Genomic DNA, 6,000 nt, shown 5'->3' on the forward strand with positions numbered 1-6,000 from the left:
AACTGATTGTTTATTGGTCCTTTTGTGCTTTGACCCCAGATGGATGGTGAATGATGTAGACTAGCCAGTGGAGGCTGATGGGAGGAGTTATAGGAGGACAGGCTCATTGTAATGGTTGGAATGGAATTAATGGAACGGTATCAAACACATCAAACATATGGAAACCATGTTTGACTCCGTTCCATTTATTTCTTTCAAGCCATTACAATGAGCCCGTCCTCCTATAGCTCCTCCCACCAGCCTCCACTGAGACTAGCGTAGTGGTTGTCCTATCACAGCGACTTCAAATACTTATGAGGGAAAACAGGATTTCGAACACTAATCATGCAGGTGTCATCTAGTGTATTTTGGTGGTCATATTTAGAACTATAGCTCACCCTAGTATATTTACAACTACAGCTCCCTACAGCATGCTTGTGTACTTATTACAGTCCTCACATTGCATACACACTACCTTGGATGTGTTCGTCCACCTCCTGTCTCAGCTGGTCCTGCAGGTCTTTCCTTCTCTCTATGGTCACACTGTGGTCCGTGTTGTGGTCAGTGTTATGGTCACTATTACCAATATGTATTAGGGTCTGTGGTGAATGCGGTCCCTGCCAAATCAACACAACTCTAAATACTCATTGCAGAGATTGAGGCATAGTTTATTTGTTTTTTCAGATACAGCTAGATATGCTGTTCTCTACAGGAAAGAGACTGTATCTCACCTTTAGATTCTGGGTTAGTTCTGCCAGCCTATGGACATCCTCCTCTCGATGGTCCCCTTGTGACATAATTTTTGTTCGAATCTCCTGAATACTGTCCCGGATCTCATGCTCGGTTACCTGAGGACACCATCGTCCACATTAACCACAACATTTATGAAAGAGATTGATCAATAACACTAATTTACCCTTTATAACAAGTCTCATGACACACATACATTGGACAGTAAGTAGCGAGGTACTTACAGGTGTGTTCATGTCCTCAGAGAAAGCAGTCTGAAGCCATGCCATCCAGAGTGTTGCGAGTTCATTTGGGTTTGATTACACTGGCCTGAAATATTTATGTCCCAGACTCCATTTTCACTGGTCAAGGGGTGTACAGTTACTCAGGATGCGGGTATGAGTTCAAAACAGAGGTTACCTTCAGATAGACTTCCAATAAAGAAGTTGTCTATTCTCTAGCCTAGTATGGTTGTCTCTGTAAAAATACAAACTCATAGCAGTCTGAACTGAATGTTTACATTTATTTTATTATGACTGTAATCACTGAAAAAAACTGTGTATTGCAGATGGGTATAATAATAAAATGGGGGGTATTAGGTGATAGTTGGCTATTGAACTTCATTACTGTCACTGTGTCACTAGTTAATGAATCCCTTATGTTGAAGTGAGAGAAATAAGTGACCAATTTAAGGCAAAATCTTTAAATTCTTTACCCACCCTCTTGATTGTTGTAGTTGCATGTCTGCAGTAAGTCCTGAAACATATTTTAATATCTTGAAAAGTCAACCCCACTCTTTAACATTCCATATTCTGCTTTAGTAAAAGGGATAGTAAAACTTCCATTTTACTGAAGGTCCGCTTTCACCTGAAATCTACAAATGTCAAAGGTATGCAGGAAAATGTCCTCTTTTTAATTTATGGGAACTAATCAAATATGTGAATGACAGTGATAATAGTGGTGCAGATAAGAAATGAAGGATGTGTCAGTGTTGCCAACTTATTTAGCGAGTATTCAGACCCGTCTAGCGACACATTTTCAAAAAGCGACTAGCGACAAATCTAGCAACTTTTTCTGTTGTTATTGGAGACTCTGATGTGAAAGCATGTATCGTTCTTACTCTTCTCAACGAGCAGCGGGTGCTGCCGTGGGCCCCACCCCCGTCCAAAAGCACTCACAGGCAGCCCAGTCCTCGCACAGCAGTCCCTCCCAGCTGCAGTCAGAGCAGGAGATGTTCAACCATCCGCGTCCAGACTGAAAATTAATCGCGCATGCGGGAAGCCACCAGCGGCTGACCCCGCCCTGGCTTACGTTTTAAAAAAACAATTAACCTGAATTAGGGCCAGACGAGTTACCCTAATTTTCTCACATTGACAGTTTTTTTCTATTATCTCTTTTTGGTCAATTTGGATTGTTAATGTAGATTGTATACATTTTTTTGTATTTTTTATTTGATGGTTATGGTTAAAAATTGTCATGTTTTACTGTGACTTGTTGTAGGCTCCTAAGGTTAAAAACCAAACCAAATTAAGAAAACTAAACAAAAAAATAAAATAACAAATAAAATAAAAAACTAAGTAACTCCGCCAGAGTGTATTTTTTGTGTCACTTTTGCCGATCCCAAGCCCGGATAACGGAGGAGGGTTGGAATTGTGACATTAAAAAAACAAGAATCGACAGAAGAAAGTTCATTTGTAGATCTAAACATATTTAGGGTGTTTTTTACTCACTTTTTGTCTCTCCCACGACGTTATTCCTCTCTCCTACAGCGTCCATCACAATTACATGCACATGGCCAATTATGCAAATTAGGTGATGACGTCATTTAGCGACTTCTAGCGACTTTTAGGACAGCCAATAGCTACTTTCCTTACTGAGGAGTTGGCAACACTGGATGTGATTCACCACCTGGATTCGGTCTTATGTGGCAAAATGTGAAATGGTGTTTTTTCATACATTGCATAAAAGTAGAGACTCAGAGCTACGAAATGGTATATCATAGATACACTGCATTTGAGGAACAATGGGAAAGTAATTCTGCTTTGAAAGTTGATCAACTTGTAAACTCACTTTTGAGAAAATCGCCTTTGAATGTTTTGGTATCTAGCGAAGAGCTCTTTGTCTACACCCATTCAGCATCGTTCACACCCTCTTAAGCTTTAGCCTCACCCATCTCGTTTCGCTCTTGAAGTGCACACAAGAAGCTCTGGCCGATGATTTGTTTACCTCTGGATAACATGAAAATAGCCTAACCAGCTCTGCTGGCAACAATTTCATTACGCTTTTCTGCAGACACCGGCCATATTCAATGGGTGTTGTACACACGTCACGTAACATTAGCTAACGAGCCAGCCAGCTAACGTTAGCTAGTTATTAAACAACAGTGTACAACGTTCCAACAATGCCACAGTGCTGGGAACTAACTAACAAGGTCCAATGTTAGCTAGCTCTATTCATCTTCCATATTATGCCCCATCAGCACTGGAGAATAGAATAAAGCACCTTGAATGACAATACACTATTTATACAAAAATATGTGGACACCCATTCAAATTACTGGATTCGGCTATTTCAGCCACACCCGGTGGTGACAGGTGTATAAAATCGAGCACACAGTCATGCAATCTCCATAGACAAACAATGGCCTTACTGAAGAGCTCAGTGACATTTGTCACTTTTTCAACAAGTCAGTTCGTCAAATTTCTACCCTGCTAGAGCTGCCCTGGTCAACTGTAAGTGCTGTTATTGTGAAGTGAAAACGTCTAGGAGCAACAACATGAAGCGAGTTAAAATCGTCTGTCCGCGGTTGCAACACTACCGAGTTCCAAACTGCCTTTGGAAGCAACATCAGCATAAGAACTGTTCGTCGGGAGCTTCATGAAATGGGTTTCCATGGCCGAGCAGCCTCACACAAGCCTAAGATCACCATGCACAGTGCCAAGCGTCGGCTGGAGTGGTGTAAAGCTTGCCGCCATTGGACTCTGGAGTATTGAAAACGCGTTCTCTAGTGATGAATCACGCTTCACCATCTGGCAGTCTGACGGACAAATCTGGGTTTGGTGGATATCAGGAGAACGCTACCTGCCTGGATGCATAGTGCCAACTGTAAAGTTTGGTGGAGGAGGAATAACTTTGTGGCAACAAATTGGGGATGGCTCTTTCCTGTTTCAGCATGACAATGCCCCCCGCACAAAGTGAGGTGCACACAGAAATGGTTTGTCGATATTGGTGTGGAAGAACTTGACTGGCCTGCACAGACCCCTGACCTCAACCCCATCGAACACCTTTGGGATGAATTGGAGCGCTGACTGTGAGCCAGGCCTAATCACCCAACATCAGTGCCCAACCTCACTAATGCTCTTGGCTGAATGGAAGCAAGTCTCCACAGCAAAGTTCAAACATCTAGTGGAAAGTCTTCCCAGAAGAGTGGAGGTTGTTATAGCAGCAAAGGGGGGACCAACTCCATATTAATGCCCATGATTTTGGAATGAGATGTTCGACGAGCAGGTGTCCACATACTTTTGGTCATGTAGCGTATGTAATTTACCAAGAATTATACTCCCTCTGCCAAGGAGCATGTTGTATTACCATCACCATCATACATAGAGGCATGCCACCCTACACCAAAATGTTGTGCTTTAAAAAGTAATGTTCTTCAGTAACCAACATCTTAGTATAGATGTTCTGCACACAGATCTAGGATCAGCTTACCCTCCCCCAATCCTAATTTTACCAATAATGGAGGGAAAAGTAAAACTGATAATGTGTCAACAGTTAATTTCATCCTACTGTAGCCTACTCCTAACCAATATCATAACCCTTAATCTGCAGTCTTGTTATGGTCATTCATTTTACACTAGTTGTTATTTTGTGGTGGGTAGTGTCACGTCCTGACCAGCAGACGGAGCTGTTGTAGTAGTTTTGGGGTCAGGACGTGGCAGTCTTGTGTGTGAATGTTCTGTGTTGGTCTTGTGACTCCTGATCAGGAACAGCTGGGGATCGTTGTTCCTGATTGGGAGTCATATATGTAGGAGTATGTTTGTCACTTGGTTTTGTGGGTAGTTGTTTTTGCACTGCATTTGTGAGCCTGCAAAACTGTTCGTGTCGTGAGTACTGTCTATTATTTTGTTTTTCCTGTGGATGCCCTTTTGTTTTACCATTAAAAGCATGAGTATCCACAAACCTGCTGCGCCTTGGTCCTATTCTCTCCCATACGACATTTTCTGTGACAGAACTACCCACCAACAAAAGACCAAGCAGCGGAAGAACGAGGAGAAAGGATGGACCTGGGAGGACAAGTTAAGGGAGCTAAGGGAACCCGAGAGGCAGCCCCAATAATTTTTTTTGGGGGGGCACAAGGGCTGTTTGAAGGGGCAAGGATGGAGCCCCAGGCCAGCTCCCCGCACTAGCCCTGAGGTGCGTGTCTCCAGGCTGGCACATCCAGTACCAGCCCCACACATCAGGCGTCTAGTGCGTCAGCCCAGCCTCGCCAGTCAACAGTCACCAGAGCTGCCCGCCAGTCAACAGTCACCAGAGCCGCCTGCCAGTCGAAGGTCGCCAGAGCCGCCCGCCAGTCGAAGGTCGCCAGAGCCGCCCGCCAGTCGAAGGTCGCCAGAGCCGCCCGCCAGTCGAAGGTCGCCAGAGCCGCCCGCCAGTCGAAGGTCGCCAGAGCCGCCCGCCGGTCAGGAGACGCCAGAGCCGCCCGCCGGTCAGGAGCCGCCAGAGCGGCCCGACTGCCCGGAGCCGCCAGAGCGGCCCGACTGCTCGGACTGCCCGGAGCCGCCAGAGCGGCCCGACTGCCCTCCGGCCCAGCCCGAGGGGCCCGACTGTCCTCCGGCCCAGCCCGAGGGGCCCGACTGTCCTCCGGCCCAGCCCGAGGGGCCCTCCTGTCCTCCGGCCAGCCCGAGTGGCCCGTCTGCCTGGCGCAGCTATCGGCGCCACCGAAGTGGGCGACGCCGAGGTTGGAGCAAGGTCCACGTCCTGCACCTGAGCCACCTCCAGGATAGGTGGGTTGGGAGGGTGTAGCACAGTGCCGTCGTTGACGGCAGCCACCCTCCCTTCCCTCCCTTATTGTTTAGGGGTTATTGTTTATGGGTTTTGTTTGGGATTTTGTTTGTTGGTGTTTTCTGTTGTTAGGTGCATTCCGGGGTCTGCACCTTGAGGGGGGTGGGGTACTGTCACGTCCTGACCAGCAGATGGAACTGTTGTAGTAGTTTTGGGGTCAGGACGTGGCAGTCTTGTGTGTGAATGTTCTGTGTTGGTCTTGTGACTCCTGATCAGGAACAGCTGGGG

The sequence above is a fragment of the Salmo trutta genome, chromosome 3, assembly GCF_901001165.1.
Source record: "Salmo trutta chromosome 3, fSalTru1.1, whole genome shotgun sequence".
Lineage (NCBI taxonomy): Eukaryota > Metazoa > Chordata > Actinopteri > Salmoniformes > Salmonidae > Salmo > Salmo trutta.